General features: G+C 44.9%; 1 long non-coding RNA gene across 2 annotated transcripts in view; it reads right to left on the bottom strand.

Annotated features, from left to right (window-relative positions):
- Window positions 1–675: 675 nt before the first annotated feature.
- LOC122466283 overlaps window positions 676–23,355 on the bottom strand; it is a 43,200-nt gene continuing 20,520 nt past the window's right edge. The window contains exons 4-5 of one of the 2 annotated variants that reach the window (XR_006291679.1): window positions 5,522–5,854; window positions 676–857 (exon numbers count right to left, since the gene is read on the bottom strand). This is a non-coding gene — a long non-coding RNA (uncharacterized LOC122466283). Of the gene's footprint in view, window positions 858–5,521; window positions 5,855–20,437; window positions 22,589–23,355 lie in introns of those variants that run through there. The other variant, XR_006291680.1, reaches the window with a different exon arrangement.

Genomic DNA, 23,355 nt, shown 5'->3' on the forward strand with positions numbered 1-23,355 from the left:
GGAAAGAAGGGCAAAGACGCTCGACCTCACAGAGGTGAGACCTCTTCCCCTTCCCTCCCCCCCTTGCCCAAGGGGTCTGCTGAAACTTGGGAAAAGCCTTATGGTGATGGGACATGAAGCTGCATAAAACATTAAAAATAAAGTGCACTGTGGTGAATTTACATAAGAATGTGTGAGGACTGCTTACAAAGGGAAGTCCAGGATGAGGGAGCCCACCCTGTGACATGCCCTTTGTAGTTTTAATTCTTTCTCTCCTCTTCCCAAAAGTGGGAAGACTTCCCAGATCATGCAGCTATCTGTGCTTATGAAATACAGGAGGGAGCTAGTGATAGACCTGTCAAGTGTGTGCCTTCATTAAAATCCACTTTTTTTTCTCTCTCTCTGTATCTAATCTATTTCTCTGTCCCTTACATGCCTTCTGATACTACTACGGTCTACTAGAGAGAAGGGCTGAAACCAATTTCTTTTGGAGTAGCAGAAGTCATGGCAGAGGTAGATGAAATTAATTTTTCCCCTGGCAATTGCATGTTACCACATTTGTAGTGGGTTTGATCACTAGGAAAAGCTAGCTCTGGAGATAAATTCAAAATGTTAATGCAGTTCTTGGATAGTGGACTAGTCCAATGCTAGGCATGTTTAGCTAGCAACACATTCTCGTAGCAAATTGGTAAGATTTGAGGTTGTTGGAAATGTCATTGGAAGAGTAGAGCTAGAGCTTTAAAAGGTTGGATATCATTTCTTACCTGACTTCAGAAGCATGAGTCTCATTTGAAGGTATATATTGCACCTACTAGTAAGTAGGACAGCTTGACTTTTTTTCCCCCCTCCTGCTTCACAAGTATTTCAAGGCAATATTTCTGTAGCAGAAGGAGGCAAAAGAAAACTACTGTAAGCAAAAGCAAAACAAATTTGAGCCTAATTCAACACTAAAACAAAGAAAACCAACAACCCTCTCCTAACACCTTTAATGAAAGGCAGTACAATCAATCTAGGATTTAGTTAAAATAAGAAATAATATTTTGCAAGTCTGTTACGAACAAGTACTTTACAAACATTTTAACCTCCCATATCCATCTGTATGCATTAGGTAAATAGTATTATTCCCATTTTGTAGGTAAGGAAATAAGATTTACAGCTTTAAATGACTTGCCTAACGTCACACAGGGAAAATTGAGGTAGAGTTAACATAGTTTATGAGTATGCTACTCCATTGAACTAATCAACCTGGTCCTTTGGCTCTAGCAGTAAAGGCTTCCGCTTTTATTGGCTCTAGCAGTAGAGGCTCCCACTTTTAAATTCAGAGGTTCTATGTTCAAATCTGGCGGACAGTCCACCCAGAGATATAATTATAAATTACCAATTCCATTAGTTCCAAGGTACTAGCAAAGAAAGTGGCTAGTCTAGCCACTAAAGAAAGACAAAGAGCCACTTGGTGTAAGTCTGGGCTACATAAGCAGAGAAGGTAGTGTTAGAATAAATGAGCCAAAGGTGTTAATATAACCCAGTCACTGTCAAACAAACAATTTGAACAAGATCCAGGGATTTGGTGAAAAGAGATGTCAGCCTGCTTAGTACCATGGCGCAAACATCATTAAAAAGCCCTTTAACCTTGTATTAAAGATAGAGAAGGGAAGGAAAAACAGTTAAAGCATTTACAATGTGAAGTATTAAATAAGACTTTCATTTTAACATTTCTTGTTCCCTTTCCCTTCAGGATGGAGAGAGTTTCAGAAGGAAAAAACCCTTGTTTGACAGTCTCTTTGATGGTATTAATGATGGCAGTAACTATCCTTAGACAAAAAGTTAGTTGAGATGAGCAAGAGCTGGAGCTGCTGCTGTTAAACTCCTTTCATCCCGGGTAGTTGTTTGGGATTCAGCTACAGCTGGTAGGCTGGCAATGTCCTCTGGCTCCCTCTCTCTGGCCTGGTGTGGTCATTTTTCCAGATGAGGATGATGAAGTCACAGGAGACGGTAGGAGTGGCAGCCGTGATGAAGAAGTTTGGTTCAGTAGTCTCCATCTGTTATTTTAAGTGTGTATTATGTATTTTTGTTCTTTCATATGTTCCCCACAAAATCTTTCGTTTAAGGACCCAGAAAGGGATTGATGAGTAGAATAGCCCCTCCCCTTATTATTTTGTCCATCAGTTAGGCCTAGTATTCGATGTACCAATTTTGGCTCATTAACTTCTGGCTCCACATCTGTTTTTAAATGCATCATTTCAATACAGTCCTTGAATCACATCAACTTTACCTTCTTTAGCCTAATTTAGTTATTCTGTCTCCCTTTTGTACCGTTTCCTGTCAATATTTGTTGTTATAGTTTATTGTAACACTTTATGAACTTTTACATACTTTTTACAGTTGAGCTCACAATTCTTGAAAATTTGTAGGCCCAATTGTCACAACAGTGGCTGTGGGGCCAAAGTTCTGACTACTGAGTACCTATTTTAGAAGATATATTACTGGTTTTCCTGAAAAAGAGAATATCTATCTCAGACTGATCCTTCTTTGAAGAGAATAAATCAAAACCAAGGTCGACTGAGTGTACAGTTCTCTAGGCAAGAGAATCTACTATCAGGTTGGTGTTCTCTAACACAAAAGCCAACAACTGTGAGAGATTCTCTCTGATACTTTTTAACTAAGTTTTTAGTATTGGTTAAGTATCATATCCCCACTTGTAAAGGGAATAGACTCTGCTCAAACATCTGTTTGAACTCCATGGCCAATTTCACTGCTGGTGTAAGTGCGTGTGATTTGTTTGAAATAATTATACTTGATTATGCTAGTGGTCAATTTGACCCCTCCGGGTTCCTGATCCATTGAATAGTTATTTAGGTATCTCTAAACACTTAAACTGGTGTGTGACAGATGATCTCCTATCTCTGCTTCAGTTTTTACATAACTCTCTTCCTTTCTAGATAAGTGATATATAGGGAGAATTTTTGCTAAATAGTTTTCCTTTATACACTCATGTGAGCTCTCTAGTTGATGAGACTGGCATTCAGAATGCCAGTTACCACTTTTGGTTCTGAGATTCATGTCGCTGAAAAGGACTGCTTCTATCACTTGAAGGAAGTTTTCACTTCTAGGAAAGTAGGTGGGGTATGTTGTAGATCTTGATGAAGAAGTGTCCCCCAAGTGACACACAGTACCTGAAGGCTTTTGCAAGGTGCAGGAAAGAAGCTTTGGAGAGGCAGACAAGGGTGGATGGAGAGGGAGATCTTCTGCCAAAAAAGAACACAGAGTTTTCAACATCTCCTTGTGGAGATCCTGGGGAGATGGCTTCTATCTCCAAGATGTGTCTCAATACTTTTTGTTAGATTGAAGAACAGAGAGGATTATAGCAAGAGAAAAATTCTCTATTTTGTAAATCTCTGAATGATGACTAGAAAGTCTTCCTCCTTCTGTGTTTAAAATAAAAAAACTTCATGAGCTAATATGCCCTTCTCTGTGAGAATTTGTTACTGTGCACCACCATCTGCTGTTATAATGTGCAAGTAGGCATCCTCCATTTCTACCTTTACTAATATCCATACTGATAGATGGCTTTCCTTCTGACATAGATTGGTTCAGTGACTTTTGACCTAAAGATATACAGCAAAATATGACCTGAAGAAGAGCACTATGTAAGCTCAAAAGCATGTCGCTCTCACCAGCGGATGGTCCAATAAAAGATATTACACCTCACCCACGTAGACACTCTAAAAATATCTGTTTGTGAACTTTGGGGTGCTAGACAGTAAATGGCATAGATATGTCTTTTAGCTACAAATCCTGGGTGGTAGTTCTATGTATGCCCTTATTTTTTTTCCAGAGGACTGGGGGTCAGGAGGATTGGATTGAAGGGGAAGATAAAGGAAAAACTCTCTTGTGAACCCTCTTGCACATTTTAGAGACCATCCAATCTGAGATGATCGTATTCTAGACTTCCTGTAAAAAGGATAATCTTCCTATTGAAAGACTGTTCTCTGGGACAGTCAGAGCCCCAGTTAGACCTTGTGGTGTTTCTCAGCTGAGGAAGGTTTTGTAGGCAATAGTTCCAAAATGAATAACTGGTCAAGGTTTGGAATAGCCAATCTTGAAGCATAGTAGGAATAGCGGTAGGTAGCAAAACCTTTAGAAGTAGATGGACACTGGCTCTGACAAAGTTCTTGGTAGTGAGATGCTCTCTCTAACTATGCCATCAAGTGCCTTATCCACTGAATCACTAAGGCAATGACTCCATTGAAAGAAAGAAAATATTTGTTAAAAGATTTACCCCGTGGGTGGAGCCACAAGTTGTTATAACCAAAGGAATCTTAATGAACTGCTGGTAAAGTTACCTTATAAGAAGCAGTGAGTCCCACAACTTGTTGAATCTTTCCGTTTGTGAAAGTAAGTAACTTTGGAGGTGACCGTTTCTTCTAGTCACCTGCTTTAGCCTACCAGTATACCACAGAATGGATGAAACTTCCTGGAGGGAAATCATTACTAAGGCTATCTGAGTGAACCCTCTACCTTCTTGACTGCCATGTCAAAGGGAGTGACCCCTTCAATGGGTATAGGTAGATATTGGATTGATCAATAGGATTTATATTTGTCTAAGGGTAGACTTTAAACTTTAAAGATTTTATTGTCAGAAAAAGTTCTTATGTAATTTTGGAAAATCCCAGAAACCAGGTTGTCTTCTCCTAAGTGAATAAATTTATTTTCTGTTCTGACTTCTTGGAAGAGATGACCTTGTCTAGACTGAACTGTAAAATCTTGGGTAAATGACTAAAGTAGTAAGCACCTAGCATTAGCTGAAGGCCTGAATTATGATTCCTGCTCACTGCAGGCCCCACTTAGTTTTGTGGCTTCAGCCATGCTACTTTAACATGTGATATCAGATGCCAAGTTAATGATAGCTAAGTATGGATTGGAGACCTTCAAGGAAAGCCTGTGTTTTTCAGGAATGGAACTAATATTGATTATTCAATAGTCAATACCCTACTCTGATTCAATGATGCCCCACCATCATGGTAAGGGTCTTGCTATTAGAGGTCCTTTCTATTGATGAAAACTAAAACTGAGGCCCTGAAACTTCTAGTCACTAATGAACCTGTGATATTTATTTGAAAGAATAGGACTGTGAACCTTGAAATCATGCCTGCATTTTAATTAGGTAATTACATTTTTCCCACCTAAATTTCACCAGTTGCCAAGCAAGAAGAAATGCATGAAAAGCAATAAGAGGTCCTCCAATGTTATTGGTGTTGCTTCCTATGTGTGGAAAAAATCCCTTCACTCAGGATTGGCACCGCTGAATGTATATTTTTTCCTTCATGCTTAAGGCTAATTTTTAATGGCGTTTCTCTGAGACACTTTTTATAGTAATATACATATTTCCAACAAATATTGAAGGCAAAAATAAACATCTTCATAAACAAAATATGCATGTAAATGTTTTTCATGAGTATACCATTTTTATTATAAAATCTCAAAGGTACTGCAAGGAAAAGAAAAACAGGGTGAGGATAGAAGACTGCTTTGCACTACTTACAGAATACAATTTAGAGCAGTTTCAGCAGGAGGGCATATGCTATAAAATCTGCAGGAAGATGTGAAATTATAGGTTCTCCTTCAAGCGCTACTCCCTGTGTGTCTCTTGCTGTGGTTATGCATGTGCTTCATGCTCCCGGAGTCAGAGAATTCTTGAAAGCAGTGTCCATTGGTCCATGCAAGCATCCCTGCTCTTCTCCAGCATCGAATCGTGCATCCAAACAAGGAGAAAAAGGGTGGAGCAGACCGACTGCCTTTCCAGTTCGTTCTCACCGCTGCATGGCCTTTGTTGGAGCCTCCAGTGTCCAGAGCTTCTCTTCATTTATTCTTCTATCTGTAAATACATGTGTATATATTTTGTAAATAGGTTTTAGAATTTTATCCAGTAGCTTAAACCAAGTTTTATAGTTAGATTCTCCATTCTGGGGAATTCCACCCTCCCTTCCCCTCACCCCCGCCTATCCCCTGGAATCCAGGCTTCAAAATCTGTGCTCCTCAGTCAGTGATGGCTATCTGCGCTGCCTATACTGTTTTGGGGAAGCTTGTGGCAACGTGCAGTATTTGAAGCTCTTTCCCCAGCCGCACCCGTGAAGTACAAGAACTTCACCTTAAGAAGCTTTAATGGAGAAGTCTTTGAAGTTGCAATTGGACCCAGGCTGGGGGCCCACTCCATACTTCAGCCTGACTCAGCAAAGAGTGACCCTCCTGGTGCACGGTCTCATTTAAGAGCGAGGGAAACTACTGCCCCGAGAATCCCTGTCAGGGTTTTGCTGGGAGGACAGGGAACATTCTCATAAACCCAAGAGAAAATCGTCCTCTAAATCCACTTCAAGGAAGGCAGATACAACCCTAAGTTGAGCAAATCTTTCCATTCAGCTCAGGAGGACTTAGAACATCCTAAGTCTTAGGGTCATGACAAGAAAGTCCATAAATCCAGGGCTCTGTCACCACTAGACCGCGCTACAGTGCCAACAGTGCCTCTGGCACCAACCAACCCTAAACTTTGAGAACTGATGGCACCAACAAAAGACAACCATTGAGAGCCTCCACCTTCAGCGGTACTGGGTCTGCCTCACCTGACTATGGCACAAACAGTAACTGCTCCAGCCCCTTCAGTTTGGACGGACAGGATGTCTGGCACTTCAGGGAGAGCAGAGTCTTATGCTCCACATGAGGACATTATTGTTTGTCCAGATCACCAGACTTGATCACCATCAGGTCCTTTGCTTATGAGAGAGGTCCTGAGTCCACCACAAGATGCAACTTAGAATAGGGGAGAGACTCCTCCCATATCATGTAGCCTTAGTTTCCCTCCAGTGGAACTCTCAGTACTACCAGTATATCCAGAATTGGCATTTATTTTCTCAGGAGACTCTGAAGCACCCAATGAACTGATGTCTCCTCTTCTGAGGCATGCCTTCCCAGTTGGGACCCAGACCAGTCTGGAACCAACCTGCATCCTATTACCTGCCTCAAAACTGTACCCCATGCTATGGGGACCATAACTACCCTGTAACCCATCTTACTGACCATACTGGCGATTGTGAGACTCGTACCACCTAGCAGAGTTGACATAGTCTGTGACACTCTGTACCTTGGAAGGAGGGGGAAACAGCCCATACCCCCACGTTCATCCTTGTAAAATGATTGTGTGGTATTCAATGCAAAGTTTGTCTTGTCGGGTGTCTTTGGAAGGCTCATGATATACTGAGCATTGTTGTTATAGTGATGTTATAGGTTATAATTTTATGTATATAGTTATGAGGATGAAAATGATTCCTCATGGCTTAAAGCAAGCCCAGGCAAGAACTCTCCAGAAGCAGAGGGGCAGGTCACACCTCATCAGGGCGTGGATTGGACAAACCCAGCCCAGCCTCACAGGCACTCGCCTAGGCAGCAACAAAAGAATCCGTTAGACTCTCAACAGTCATCCCCCTTCCTTTGGTAAGTTGGGAACTGCGATGAGGTAATGCTCATCTGACTCTGAAGGGAGAGGGGGTTAATGCCAAGAGGGAAGAAAGGACATGATAAAAGGGGAGAGCCGGGCTGAAGTCCAACCAGCCAGCCTGTGGTGAGAAGCATCTAAGTTTGTAAGGGCATTGAAAGGGTTAAGATCAGCTTAGAATGCATTTTGCTTTTATTTCATTTGACCAAATCTGACTTAGATTTTAAGTGATAAGTCAAAACATATCTTTATAGTTAATACATCTGTTTGATTATTCTACCTGAAGCAGTGTGTTTGGTTTGAAGCATGTCAGAGACTCCCTTTGGGATAACAAGCCTGGTACATATCAATTTCTTTGTTAAATTGACAAACTCATATAAGCTTGCAGTGTCCAGCGAGCATAACTGCACACTGCAAGACGGAGGTTCCTAGGGTTGTGTCTGGGACCGGAGGTATTCATAGAATATCGGGATTGGAAGGGACCTCAGGAGGTCATCTAGTCCAACCCCCTGCTCAAAGCAGAACCAATCCCCAACTAAATCATCCCAGCCAGGGCTTTGTCAAGCCTGACTTTAAAAACCTCTAAGGAAGGAGATTCCATCACCTCCCTAGGTAACCCATTCCAGCGCTTCACCACCCTCCTAGTGAAAAAGTTTTTCCTATTATCGAACCTAAACCTCCCCCACTGCAACTTGAGACCATTACTCCTTGTTCTGTCATCTGGTACCACTAAGAACAGTCTAGATCCATCCTCTTTGGAACCCCCTTTCAGGTAGTTGAAAGCAGCTATCAAATCTCCCCTTACTCTTCTCTTCTGCAGACTAAATAAGCCCAGTTCCCTCAGCCTCTCCTTGTAAATCATGTGCTCCAGCCCCCTAATCATTTTTGTTGCCCTCCGCTGGACTCTCTCCAATTTTTCCACATCCTTTTTGCAGTGTGGGGTCCAAAACTGAACACACTACTCCAGATGAGGCCTCACCAATGCTGAATAGAGGGGAATGATCATGTCCCTCGATCTGCTGGCAATGCTCCTACTTATACAGCCCAAAATGCCGTTAGCCTTTTTGGCAACAAGGGCACACTGTTGACTCATATCCAGCTTCTCATCCACTATAACCCCTAGGTCCTTTTCTGCAGAACTGCTGCCTAGCCACTTAGTCCCTAATCTGTAGCAGTCTTGTATTGGCTAGTGTCATTCGGTTGCAAGTAGCTGGGAGCAGCTTACATGTCTGAGGCTGTGCGTGAACAACCCAGGATTGGGGATTTTCACAGCAGAGCAGGGTAAGGCTGGCTCCCAGAGTGAAGGATTGGAGTGACCTAGCAGATCTCTGGTCCAGATAACACCAGAGGGGAACGTCACAGGTGTCCACTAGCAGGTCACGCCACCTTTCCTCTCCAAAAGGACAGCCAGAATTTCCTCCTGACCCCATGAAAGAGGAAGAGTGTGAGCTGGAACCGTTAATTTCATCAGCACCAGTGAGACTGTGCTCGTCAATCTCTGAATGAAGCAATCACTGCAATATCTCTATCTTCCCCTTTCCATGTTGACTATAAGCGGTTCCAGGAACTATTATGAAAGGTTGCAGAGGAGCTACAGATCTCACTTATGGAAGTTCAGAATCCTAAGCACAAACTCCTGGACATGCTCCATTCATTTGGACCCAGCTGGATAGTGCTTCCTGTTAATCATGCCATTCTGGAACCAGCCAGAACAGTCTAGCATTCTCCTGCCATTTGTGTCCCGACCCCTGAAGTGAGGCGGGAAATGATATTTTGTCACAGACAAGGGGATGGAATTTCTGTTTTCTCATCCTGCTCCTTTATTCTTTGGTTGTCCAGATTGCCATAGAGAGATCTGGACAGCAACACCCTAGATCTGCTCCGGCTGATAAAGAAGGTAAATGGTTTCAGCTCGAGTGTTCCCCCTCTAACTAAAGTTCGGAGCCTTGACACAGCCTCCCCCAGCTGAAACTGGGAGTGAATCTGTGGGGAACCCCAGTGCCCCCTGCAGAGCAGAAGCTGGGAACGGAACTGCGGGACTGAAGCCCCGAGCTCCAGCGCTCTCCCCCGGTCTGAAGTCCTGAGCCCTGGTGCTCCTCCAGGGCAGAAGCCCTGAGCTCCCTGCCCAGAGCTCTGACGCCCCAACGTCCCTCCCCTGCCCGGAGCCCTGACACCACCACCCCCTGTGACTGCAGCCCCAACTCTCCTGTGGCTGAAGTCTGTAATGTCTTGTTCAGAGTTACGAACAACCTCCATTCCTGAGGTGTCCATAACACTGAGATTCTACTGTAGATCTATCACATGAATCTGCTAATGCTCTGGTGGGACCAGGAAGGCTTCCTCATTGCACCAGCTTCACCTGAACCCGAGCTCGGCCCACAGGCCATAATATTAGACTGATATCCAGGGAAGAAGTCGTTTAGCCGGAACAAAAACAGTTATGACAGCTGATGGAAGACTTCCTCTCAGTATTTTCAATGCTGCCAAGATGCATCCACCTGGCCTACCCTTACATAGACTGTGAACTGGGAAAAAAGGTCTGAGAGCACCTACAATCTCTGCCACAAAAGATGTGGGAGACAGTCTGCCTAGAACTACAGGCCCTGTTAGATTTAGGGATGGTTGAGGAATCCCCTAGTGAGTGGGGGAGCCCCATCGAAGCCTGATAGGTTAACCTGATTCTGCATCAATGTCAAGAAAGTAAATGCACTATAAAAATTTGTTGCATACCCTATGCCTAGAGTAGATGAGTTGCTAGACAGGTGTGAGGTTGCCAGGTATGTATCCACTCTTGACCTTTATGAAATGTTTTTGGCAGATACCTTTTGACAACTGAAGAATAAGATAAGACCGCATTCCCTATACCGTTTGGTCTCTACCAATTTAAGACTGTCCTTCAGCCTTCACAGAGCCATGACCACCTTCCAATGCCTCTTGGACTATGTATTTCGACTGCATGGGTGGTACATCACAGAATACATTGACAATATTGTCATTTATAGTTATGACTGGAACAATCACCTAAGACACCTCACCGCAATACTGCAATCCCTCAGAGGCAGGACTAACTGCCAATATGGCCAAGTGCAAACTGGCCAGCAAGGAGGTGACTTACCTCAGCTAAAGGGTTGGGGGTGGATGTCTGAAGTTGCTAATTGGTAATATACAAGATGTGGAGCAATGCCACATACCAACCACACAAAAGCCGGTGTCACTTCCTGGGCCTCGCTGGGTACTACAGGCACTATGTACTGAGTTTCACCACCATTGCAACCCCCTGATGAACCTGATAAAGGACATGAGTCCTAAGAATATTCAGTGGTCCGAAGCCTGTGACATGGCATTTAAGACTCTGAAAGAACAGCTAAGCTGGTAACCAGTGCTCTCACATCTGGACTTCTCAAGATGATTCACATTGCAGACAGATGCAGGTCTTGGGGCAATACTTCACAGGACATTGACTGAGAAGAACACTCCATCCTGTACATCAGCAGCCAAACCATGAGGAGAGAGCATTCTGGGTCAGAGAGAGAGAAAGAGAGAGGCAGCAGGGCATATGAACATGCAACAGAAGGGGGCATTGGACCTGGAGAGAGCTAATCCCTAGAGCAGTCAGGAAGAGGCATCTCAGTGGTGAGTGAACACAGTGACAGGTGTAAACTCTAGAATGTTTTGTTCTGAAGCTGTGCAAAGCATTCTTACTAATAGTAGAAAGGATTCCACTAGAAAATGTAACTTAATGGAGTGGAAGCATTTCTCTGTCTGTGCACATCAAAAATGTATATCCTCAGAGGCCGCGTGTATTCCCCTTATTCTGGACTGTCTTTTTCCAGTTAAAACAGTGGGTCTTACCATTAACTCTTTAGGGGTACACTGGCATCAGTCCATGAGTACCACCTACCTTCACATGGTTGCTCAGTTTTTGCTCACCCACTAATTAGCAGATTCTGAAGGAGTTTAATCAGAACCTACTCTTCAGTGAGACTTAAACCTCTTTCAAGCCTCCCTTTAAACCATTAGCTACATTTTCCATGTGTCTCCTACCCAAAAAGATTGCATTCCTTGTAGCCATCGCCTCAGACACGAGGATAGGTGAGCTCAGAACACTGATGGTGGCATTCGGTTTACCACATATTCCACAGAGACAAAAATCTCATTGCGTTCACATCCGAAGATCACCCCCAAAGTAGTTTCAGAGTTTACTTGTTTTTTTCTGAAAACACACACATCTGAAGAAGAGAGGAGACTTCATTTCCTCAGTGTGCAATGAGCCTGCAACGGACAAAACAAATCAGAAAATCTTCCAGATTGCAGATTGGAAAGAGTTTGAAGTCAAGCTGTATCCTCTTAGAGATCTCTAAATGAATCTCTGTCTATATCTTACTGTACTCTGCCTATATCTAACCTGTCTAATATTCTTTCTCCTTGTGGGATGAGAGCTAATTCCACAAGAGCACAAGCAGTGTCAATGGCATTTCTTCAAGAAGTACCTCTACTTGGCTTTCGCAAAGCAGCTACATGGAGTTCCATCCACACATTTGGAAGACAATATGGCTATGTGTTAGTTCAGGACTCTTCCACTGATGCATCCTTTGAGAAGGCAGTCCTTAAAATGGCCATGCTGCCAGCATCCTCACACCTTCCTCCTATTTGAGTACTGCTTATCACCCACAGGGACCAGTACTCGAAGTGAAAGTTACTTACCTTGTAGTAACTAGAGGTTCTTTGAGATGTGTGGTCCTGATCTGTATTCCACTTCCCACCCTCCTTCCCCTCTGCTTTTGATTGTTCCGGGATTTGTGGTAGAGAAGGGACTAGAGAGGCAGTTGGTCCACTCTGCCCTTTATATCCTCAGTTGGAGGCACAAGGAGGGCGAGGGCAGATGGGTGGACCAACAGACGCTGGTTTCAAGAATTCTCTGGCTCTGGATGCATAGATTGCATGTGTATCCACAGGGGAATACAGACAGGGATCACATATCTCTAAAGAACTCCAGTTACTGTAAGGTAAATAACTTTCTCACACCAGTTGTCCATGTACTTCAGTAGCCTGTCCGCCAATGAAACATCTGGCACTAGCCAGAGGAAAGTGCAAGAAACCCCCCTGAGGACAATTATGGAATAACTTGCTGTAACAGGCTAGCAATATTTGTCCCATACACCCTGCTGTGTTGTCAGTGGCTGATACTGCTGCTGAAGTGCTACATGGATTTTGCTGACTCATTGATGCAGGATTCATAATCCTACCCAGCTATGGGAGAGGTGGAAGTTAATAATCAAAGCAGAGAGTGCCAAAGGTAAGAGCTGGGACAGAAGGTTCTGAGGGAAGGAACCACAGGAGCAGCCAAGCCTTAGGAGAAGGCTTAGGCTAAGGTAAAGCAACCACAGGGGCAGGAAGCTTGAGGAGAAGACCTTGGCTGGATTTTGTCTTGTATTGTTTGGATTTACCCTAAGATAGGTGAGCTCTTTAACTTTACGGAATGTGTATATTTGTTTGGAGTGGACAGGGAGCCCCACACACTTACACCTGCCCTGAAGGAAAGTTCCTTCTTAACCCTTGTCAATTAATCATTTGTTTATGCCCTGAAACATGAGACTTGAATCTATAAATTGTTTCCAGAAAGCCAATGTCTCGCTGCAGAATGGTCTGGACTAGATCCCCTGTTTGTTGACGTAGCACAGGGCTGAAGTGTTGTCTGTGACCACTTGAACTACTCATCCCTGAATGCAGGAGAGGATTGGAATTGCTATCAGATCCAGAACACTGATATGTAGTCTCATCTCCCGGATGCTTCAGTGGCCACAGATCCTGAGGCCTTGACAGTGAGCGCCCAATGATGGGAGGAAAATGAAACGATTGCCAAGGGAACTGGAGAGGTGAATAGCTTTCCCTTGAAAATTCTGTCCAATTTTACCAGTGGAGAGAGTGAAACACTTCTCTGGGCAGTGTTAGCAATGGGGACATGTTGTCCATGTTTGGAATATAAAATCTTGGCAACCAATGGTGGAGATGTTTCACTATCAGTCATGCAAATGGAGTCACATAAAGCCATTAAACTCATTAGCCCTAGGAAGAAGATCACTGGTTGACATGAGTGCTTCTTCAGGGTCCTATAGCTGTGCACATCTGGTGTCACCTGTCCCCTGGCAGGAATGCCTTTCCATACATTGAATCCATGACTGCCCCAATTAAAGTAATTTGTTTGGCATGAATCGTGTGAGGAGTTTAATGAGGAGACCCAGCTCCTGAACGCAAGTCTTTTGCATTGCTGCTGTGACAGCTACCTGGGATGATTCAATTGTAGCCAGTCATTGAGATAAGGGTAGACATGAAAACCTTGTCTTTGAAGATCAGCAGCCACAGCTCAGAGCCACTTCATGAAAACTCAGGGTGAGGAAGGGAGTGGTCTTTTTCAGTGGTAAACCTCAGAGACTGCATTCTGTTACTACCATGACAACATGCCACCCCAGTGTGATCACCAGTGCTGTGCCAGCTGCCTGACCTTTCAACAGGAATAGACATGGTAGCAGTAGCACAAGAATGATCATGCTACCATTGAGCGGCTACAAAGCAACATCAAAGAGAGAGAATGAGAAACCTTCTCTGTTTATTTTCATAGATGTACAGTATAACATCTGCAAATATGGCAAAAAGAAATTTTTTGGAGCCTAAAAGCTCCCATGTTTTTCTATTAGTGCAACAGAAACATTAAGACTGAGGGATAAACATGAAAAAATGAACATAAAAGCCATGAAATTCAACAACTTTGTTTCCTAGTTTATGTAGTGCATTGATACAAAAGTTCATGAAAAATTACTTATGTTTTTGATGCTTCAAAAAAAGTGTGAGAATCTGTATTTTTTTCCCTACATTTTGGCCATACTTTTCTTCATAAAGAAGCAGCTGTTACAATTATGCTGTTTTGTGTGTTAGTGTGAGTTGGTCTGTGCAAAAATAAAAAGAACACTATATCAGTGCCGGTTTTATCAGGGCAATATCCCACATTCCCAGTCATGTTTGGTTCTGTACAGACAGTAACAGCAGTGCTGTCTATCCAACATAGATTTAGAAACTAGTGTGACACTCACTATGTCATGGGCAGAGGGTCTAGATACTCTGAATATTTACTTTCTCTGTCATTTATCTTATTTATAGTTCAACTCCTATGATAGTTCAATTCCTCCTAAGAGTCCAACTCTTCCAAGAATAGAGTAAGGAGGGGCGCAAGTTCCAAAGTCCTGCCAATAGTCTTCAATCCTTTGACTTCCTCTGTGGACTACTTGACAGGAGGTCTCATAGTTAACTAGGTCTCAAACCATTAAGGCTTTGTGGGTTAAAACCAACATGTTAAATTCTACATAGAGATGTATCAGCAACCAGGGCAGATCCCAGAGCTCTGTATGATACGCTTTCTACCTAGTTAATAGCTTAATGTTGTACCCTAATTTTTGTTTTTCCTTTAGACCAAGAAAGGGTTCTTGTTAAAGGATCTTTCTAAAACTACATAACTTAGCTTTCAACAGTGCTTTGTTATTTGGGGCTACTTTGGACTCCCTGGCATAAAATGTTACTTTAAAGGTACATTAGCCCCTCCTCACTCTTGGACAACTTTATCTCTCATTAGCATAAGTCCATATTTTAGACATGGATTCTGCTACAGCTCTCAAAAAGGGGCACAGCTTGATATCTATTTAAGGTATTTAGAGTGCCAATCAGCACAGTATCTAGGCACTAAACTAAGAGTGGCATAAGACTATAAAAAGTAAACTGACAGATGCTTCACTGCTGTATACTTCTGTGGATTTTGTGAGACAATACAACAAGGAATTGTGATGAGGTGGAAAGATGTTCTTGTATTTAAGGAATTACAGGGTTCTGGCCTTTTACATAGCTGATCTGTGCATGGTTATAAAAGAAAATGGGAAACTGGTCCAAAAGAATCTGCTACAGGGAATGCATACATCCTTTCTCATCCCTACAAGATGAAGCTGAAAGGCCTCGAACAGTTATTACCCAATAGTTTGAGTTGATATGTCCTGGTTTTTAGTTAATTTTTGGAAATGAAAAAGTCCTGAAGAAAGGGATGCAAACAGATTAGTAATTACAACTTTATTTCTCTGTCTCTGGCTGGTGTCTCTGCACACTGTGTTAAATCTTACCTGTAATGTGAAAGCAGCACCTAGATAATAAAAGTAGCAAATTGACTTGGCCAGCAGTTGTCCCCTTACCAAGTTTGATTGGTGCAGATATGTGCCTTCCAACAAACTCTGTTGCTCTAACCCATCTGTCTTTTTTTTTTTTCACTGCAGCATTATCTAGCCCTGAGGTGAGCAAACTACGGCCTGCGGGCCACATCCGGCCTGCGGTACCCTCCAACCCGGCCCCTGAGCTCCTGTCCCCCCTCCCCCACAGCCTCACCTCACCGCCGACGCAATGCTCTGGGCGGCGGGGTGAGCTCCTGGGGCAGCGCAGCTGCAGAGCCCGGCCTGACCCGGTGCTCTGTGCTGCGTGGCGGCGGCGGCGGCAGTGTGGCCCGGCTCCAGCTGGGCAGTGCAGCTGTAGCACCGCCAGCCACCGGTGCTCCATGCAGCGCGGTAGGGGGCAGGGGAGTTTGGGGCGGGGGGGCATGTGGACAGGGGTCGGGGCGGTCAGAGGGTGGGAAATGGGGTTGAATGGGGGTAGGGGTGCCGGGGGGCAGTCAGGAAAGGGGGGGTTGGATGGGGCTGTGGGGGGCAGTCAGGAGTAGGGTTTCCCGGGGCAGTCAGGGAATAGGGAGCGGGGGGGGGTTGAATGGGGGCAGAGGTCCTGGGGGGGGCAGTCAGGAAGGAGAGGCGGGGTTGGATGGGGTGGCGGGGGGAAGTCAGGGGCAGGGGTTCCGGGGGCGGTCAGGGAGAAGGGGTGGTTGGATAGGGCAGGGGTTCCGGGGAGGGGGGCAGTCAGGAATGAGAGGAGAGGTTCCATGTGGCGGCGGGGATCCGGGGGCGGTCAGGGGACAGGGAGAGGGGGGTGTGTGGATGGGGCAGCGGTCCTGGGGGGGCAGTTGGGGAACAGCGGGGGGTGAATGGGGCAGGAGTCCCAGGGAGGTGGGATGGATAGGAGGTGAGGGCCGGGCCACAACCCCCTCCCCTAATCGGCCCTCCATACAATTTCCAAAACCCAATGCGGCCCTCAGGCCAAAAAGTTTGCCCGCCCCTGATCTAGCCTTTTCTGAAGCTGGACAGTTCGCTACCTAGTCCCCAGCTCACCTCTTCCAAGGTAGCTGATTTGTTCTAGTGAATGGCTTTTTGGGTTTTCAAGCCTCAGTTGTTCCCTCTGATGACACCAGCTGGCTGCCATCTTCTGGTTTTGGCCCTCAAAAAGTCATACAGGTTCTTCTTTGAGTGATTGCACATGTCCATTTTACTGTATGTGTGTGCACACCCAGTGTACAGCTGTCAGATTTTTCCCTCGGTGGTGCCCAATGTGGCAGCACATGCACCCTCTGCTGCCTCATTCTGCCGTGTAGTGGTGTAAAGGGTGGAGCCGACCACTGCTTCGCCAATTCGTCCTTACTATCTGTGACAGGCGTTGGAGTGTGTGTTCTTGCCATTGCACACCCTTCCCTACTTCTTGTATACAGTATCCATTTTATATTTAGAGTAGTTTATAGGTTTTTAGATAGCTCTGAGGTAGAGATAGTGTTAAGTTTTAGTTTTTAAGTGTTTGGATACACACTGGTTCCGGCTGGGGTAGCAGTACCGGGGCATGACCTGGTCACTTGGCTTCAAGTCCTGTCACCCCTGTAATAAGCTGATGCCAGTGAGTGACCTGCATCCTATCTGTCTTAACTGCTTTGGAGAAATGCATATTTGTAACAGGTGTCATATTTTTACAGGTTTTAAGCCTCAGTCCAAAAACAGTAGAGCAGTGTGATAGGGTGTTCAGCCTAGAAGGGGATAATGAGGCTGAAGAGAGGCCATTTAACCGATAGGCTACAGCTGAGGGGAATTAGCTGGCCTAAGTAACCCTTAAATAACGATGGAACCCAGCTGAGAGGGAACAGGTGGAGCTAGTATAAAGCCGGGAAGCTGGCAGCAGAATGGGGCTGCAGTAAGGCCTCAGGGAAAAGGCAACAAGGTTTAAGATGGCATAGAACTTGGCTGCTAAATTATATAAGAGCAGGGAGTGACATCATCTGTTCTTCACTCCCTACACAAGATGACTCCCGGAAACACCTGAGGAATAAATACTGAACTGGAGGAAGTGCTGGACCTACTCTAAGGGGATTTCTAGCCTGTGTATGAAAGACCTGGGGATTCAAAGGTGTAAAGCAAGTGCAGCTTGTCCCTTAAGAATCTGCAGCCTGTTTGTATCATCAGCCAGGGTGAGAATTTACTAATTCAGCTCCTTACTACTATCTTAAACTTAGTTTGCATTTTTGTTATTTACTAGGTAATCTACTTTGATCTATTTGCTATCACTTATTCAAAGTCTATCTTTTGTAGTTAATAAACTTGTTTTTGCTTTATCTAAACCAGTGAGTTTGGAGTGAAGTGTGTGGGAATCTTAAGCTCAGAGGGGCTGTTGCATATTCCTCTCCACACTGGGACTGGGGGGGGAGGAGGGGAACATGCCTATGATTTTATGCTGTACAGTTCCCAGTGCAGTGCAAGATGGTATAATTTTGGGTTTATGCTCCGGGGTGGGGTGTGTGGCTGGGGAGCTGAGAGTTACTTTGGCTTTAGCCTTTCTACTGTTGGTTCGTGCAGTAGCTAGTCAGAGAGCCTTCAAGTAACTGTAGCTGGTTGTCTCTGTACCTGTGTGTATGCTGATGGAAGTGTAAGAGCGAGAGCGGGTCTGCAGCTTGTTACAGCAGCACAGTGTGAGAGGGAGCCCAGGCTGGTGGATCAGATATTTCAGTGGTACCCCAGTTCCAGGTGACACACCCTGGGGAGAACCTGTCACAGATGGTATCAGAGTACTTCTCACATACCTAATGATTACACAGCCCATCAAGACTTGTTGAGGAAGATGGCCACAGCTCTGGATATCTAGCCAGAAGAGGTCCAAGAAAAGTTGCAGATTTGTGGACATCTTAGCTTCAGCAGGGCCCTCCTGAATAGCTCTCCCAATTAATGAGATTATCCAAGGTACTATGGGAGATCCCATCTTTCCTCCTGCCTGCAGCAAAAAGGACAGAGAGGAAGTACTATGTCCCCTTGCAGAGATTTGAGCATTTGAACACCCATCCCTTTCTAGGATTCCTTGTTGGCTCCATTGCCAATGACAAAGAGAGACAGGGACACCCGGCTTTGATGCCAAAAGAAAAAGAGGAGAAAAACCTAGACCACTTACACAGGAAGCTTTATTCTACAGAAGGTATAACTCAAAATTGCAAACCAGCAAGCACTAGCGGGTCATGATGACTTTAGCCTGTGGGACAATATTTTAAAGTTTAAGAACAGAGAATCAGACAAGGAGAGACAAAAATTCACCGCAATCATGGACAAAGGCAAATTAATGGCCAGAATGGCTCTCAAGGCCAATTTAGATGCAGCTGACTCTGCAACTCAGGCCATGGCTTCAGCCATTACTATGGAACAGTGTTAATGGCTGCCACTGTCTGGTCTCTCTCCCAACAGACCATTTAAAGCCTCCCATTAGAGTGTCCTTCATTTTTTTTTCCAGAGAAAACCAATGAGAGCTGCATAGTCTCAAAGGTTCCAGAGTGACCCTTAAGCCAATGGGTATTTATATCCCGGTGGCCAAAATAAAGCTGTTTCATCTGCAGAAGTTCTGCTGCAGTGAGTCATATCTGAGACTGATAAGTGCTGATAAGCAACCGTGAGCCTGATTACCTGAGAGCTCAATGTCAATCAACCAAGGTTTAGCCAATTTACAGGCAAAGGTCTAACCAAGTGACCCCGAGGCCCAGGAATATAGGCTCCCAATGAGAGCAGCCACTCCAGTCTGCCCAACCTTGGTGGTTCTGACAGACTGCTCCTGCTCCTGTTCCAGCTCCAGCCCATTCCTGCCCCTGCTCTAGGGGTCTCAAACATGCGATGCGGAGTTATTTCCTGCAGCCTGCCATAGGCACCAACTCTGTGGATGCTCCAGGGCTGGAGCACGCAAGGGAAAAAATTAGTGGGTGCTCTGCACCCACCAGCAGCCCAGCACCCCTCACCCCCGCCTCCTCCCCTCCCAGCGCACCATGTCCCTGCTCCTCTGCCTACCTCCCATCGCTTCCTGCCACCAAACAGCTGTTTGGCGGTGCTTAGGACTTTCTAGGGGAGAGGAGTGGGGACGTGGTGTGCTCAGGGGAGGAGGCAGAGAAGAGGCGGGGCTGGGGTGGGGATTTGAGGAAGGGGTTGGAATGGGGGTGGGGAAGGGGTGGGAAGAGGCAGGGGAGGGGCTAATGGAAGGGGTGGAATGGGGGTTTTGCAGACTGTTACCAACCAATTTTGAAGTTCTCAGCTATTTTGACTTGACAGTTAGTATACAACTGTAGAAAGATGTGTATCTGTGCTGTGCCAAGAGTACTAGACCATTGTGATATCAGAGATAACTCAACCAATCACCACCCTTACTCAATAGCTAATCTGCATGCTACAGTTTCATTGGTTGTATGAGGGAGACTTCACAGACAGTGGATTACTTGGCCTGATTGCTGCACCCTAGCTGCCACCTCACATATTAGCACAACCACCTACACAACAACACAACCAGCAAGTCCAAATACAGATAGCCCCTCACCCCAGCACACACCCCTTATTTGCCACCAACACAAATCAACCAAAATCTCCCAGCACAACACAACCCAGGCACAAATTAACACAGCTTCCCATCACAACATACATTTGCCCACCCTCACTCATACTTACCATAAACTTGAGTGCCTAGATGGCAAGTCCTCTGCCAGTAAGCATATATTGGGCTACTGTGACAATGCAATAAAAGTCAGTAGAAAAATCACTGTAAGATGCTCTACAATTTAAGGGTGTAGAAAAAAGGTATATATTTTACAAGAAACCGTACGTGACCCTGTAATTAAAAGATTACATGGTAACACATAGTCTCAAAGGGGCAGAGAAAAAGTACGTGTGCTTAACTGTGCAGTGTAAACATTCTCTTAGTGTAGTTTTTTGTATGGAATGTGGTACAATTTGCAAGCAACACTGATATTCGTCTCAGGATATCAACCTAATATTGATGCTCTGGTTGATGCAAAATGCTGCCAGCTAAGTGGCCAAAAATGAAATGACTGTCAAAATTAGCACTGACTTTTTGCATTACAGTTTTAAAAAAGTTAATACATTGTTTTTAATAGCATACTATATTACTCTTAATTTTTTTTCATTTTTGAGTATACTTTTGTATCGTTGTATGAAAAGGTTTGTGATGCGGCCCTCGGGCCAATGTACTAGTCCTCATGTGACCCTCATGGTGATTTGAGTTTGAGATCCCTGTTCTAACCCCACTCTTGATTCCTGCTCTGACCCCTGGCTCCAGTCCCCAACTACTAGGCATGACTGCCGCTGCTTCAACCACTAAGCCTGACCATCCACTTCGCAGAGTCGGACACCCACCAGTATCCAGTTTTTATTCCTCATACCCAGGACCTGCCCAGAAAGAATGGCAGAAGTTACAAGAGAAGTCTGCCACCTCCGTTCTCTTCTGCAGCTGCCAGTTCATCTGCACAAGCTGGGTCTTCCAAAGAAGCATTCTGGCACGTTGGTAAAGGATAGACTATCAGTTCCCAGAGTGCCACACTCTCCTATCTCTCTATTTGCTAATTATCTATCCCAGTGTTTCCCAAACTTGGGTCGCTGCTTGTTCAGGGAAAGCCCCGGGCGGGCCGGGCTGGTTTGTTTACCTGCCGCGTCCGCAGGTTCGGCCGATCACGGCTCCCACTGGCCGCAGTTCGCTGTGCCCGGCCAATGGGGGCTGCGGGAAGTGGTGCGGGCCAAGGGATATCCCAAGTTTGGGAAACACTGCTCTATCCCATTCCTAAGTGCTTGGTCCCGCATCATCACAGATCAGTGAGTCTTAAACACAGTGGAAATGGGAGACATCCTTCAGTTTGTTTCTGGTCCTTCTCCCCCATTTTCCCCATCCCTCTTCAGGAACTACTCTCATAAGGTCATTCTACTGCACAAGGTGCAATCTCTCCTTCACATGGGGGCCATAGAGGAAGTTCTCCTATTAGTCAGAGGAAAGGTGTTTTATTCCCACTATTTCCTAATCATGAAAGCAAAAGGGGGTCTCAGAGACCTAATTTAGATCTAAGGCTGCTCAACAAATTCCTGAAAAAAATAAAATTCCAGATGGTACCTCCAGCTGCCATTATTCCTTCCCTGGACCCAGCAGATTAGTATGCTGCCCTAGACTTAAAAGACACCTATTGTCACACGGCAATTCATCAGAGCCACTGAAAATTCCTCAGGTTTGTGGCAAACTGATCCCGCTACCAATTCAGTGCTACCCTTTCGCATATCAGCAGCTCCTCCTGTATTCACAAAATGCACAGTTGTGGTAGCAGCATTCCTGTGAAGGTCAGGAGTTCACGTGTTCCCTTACTTAGCTGACTGGTTGGTGAGATGCTAGTCCAGATCTCAGGTGCTGTCCAGTATGATCCTTATCCAGTCCACTTTCAATGTGCTAGGGCAATTAATCAACATGGAGAAATCGATCCTGATGTCTGAACAGAGAATAGAATATATTGGTGCAGTCCTGGTCTCTACGAAGGCCAAGGTCTTCCTTCTGCAGCTGAGATACCAAATGATGAAGGCCTTTGCTTTAGACTTAAGGCACATCCTGTCACCACAGTATGAGGCTGCCTCAAGCTTCTAGGGCACATAGCAGCATGCAGTTACGTGGTGCAACATGCCAGACTGCACTTCAGAAAGCTACAAGTACATTTAGGTTTGGTGTATTCACCAGTCTATCATCATCTAAACATGGTGGTTCAGTGCCAATGCAGATCTTGTCCTCCTTGCACTGGTAGACAGACCCCTTGAAAGTTTGGATGGGATACCCTTTTGATGCTCCACAACTGGTACTCATCTTAGTTATAGAATAGATGTTATAGGTTGGGTAGCTCACTTGGGGTTTCAGCAGCCACAAGGTCTTTGGTCTATGCAAGATCTGAAAATACACATAAATGTCAGGAAATTGTGAGCTATTTGGTTATCTTGCTTGGCCTTCCTTCCGTATATTGAGGGGAAGAGTTTTCTGGTGCTAGTGGACAACAGAGTGGCCATGTTCTGTGTGAATAGACAAGGAAAAGCCTGGTCAATGTGATTAAGAACATAAAACAGCCGTACTGGGTCAGACTAAAAGTCCATCCAGCCCAGTATCCTTTCTGCCAACAGTGGCCAATGCCAGGTGCCCCAGAGGGAGTGAACCGAACATGTAATGATCAAGTAATCTCTCTTCTGCCATCCATCTCCAGCCTCTGACAAACAGAGGCTAGGGATACCATTCCTTACCCAGCCTGGCTAATAGCCATTAATGGACTTAACCTCCATGAATTTATCTAGTTCTCTTTTAAACACTGTTATACTCCTAGCCTTCACAACCTCCTCAGACAAGGAGTTCCATGGGTTGACTGTGCACTGTATGAAGAAGAACCTCCTTTTATTTGTTTTCAACCTGCTACCCATTAATTTCATTTGGTGGCCCCTAGTTTTTATATTATGGGAACAAGTAAATAACTTTTCCTTATTCACTTTCTCCTCACCACTCATGATTTTATATACCTCTATCATATCCCCCCTTAGTCTCCTCTTTTCCCAACTGAAAAGTCCTAGCCTCTTTAATCTCTCCTCATATGGGACCCGTTCCAAACCCCTAATCATTTTAGTTGCCCTTCTCTGAACCTTTTCTAATGCCAGTATATCTTTTTTGAGATG

This window comes from Chelonia mydas, chromosome 1 (genome assembly GCF_015237465.2).
Source record: "Chelonia mydas isolate rCheMyd1 chromosome 1, rCheMyd1.pri.v2, whole genome shotgun sequence".
NCBI classification, from domain to species: Eukaryota; Metazoa; Chordata; order Testudines; family Cheloniidae; genus Chelonia; species Chelonia mydas.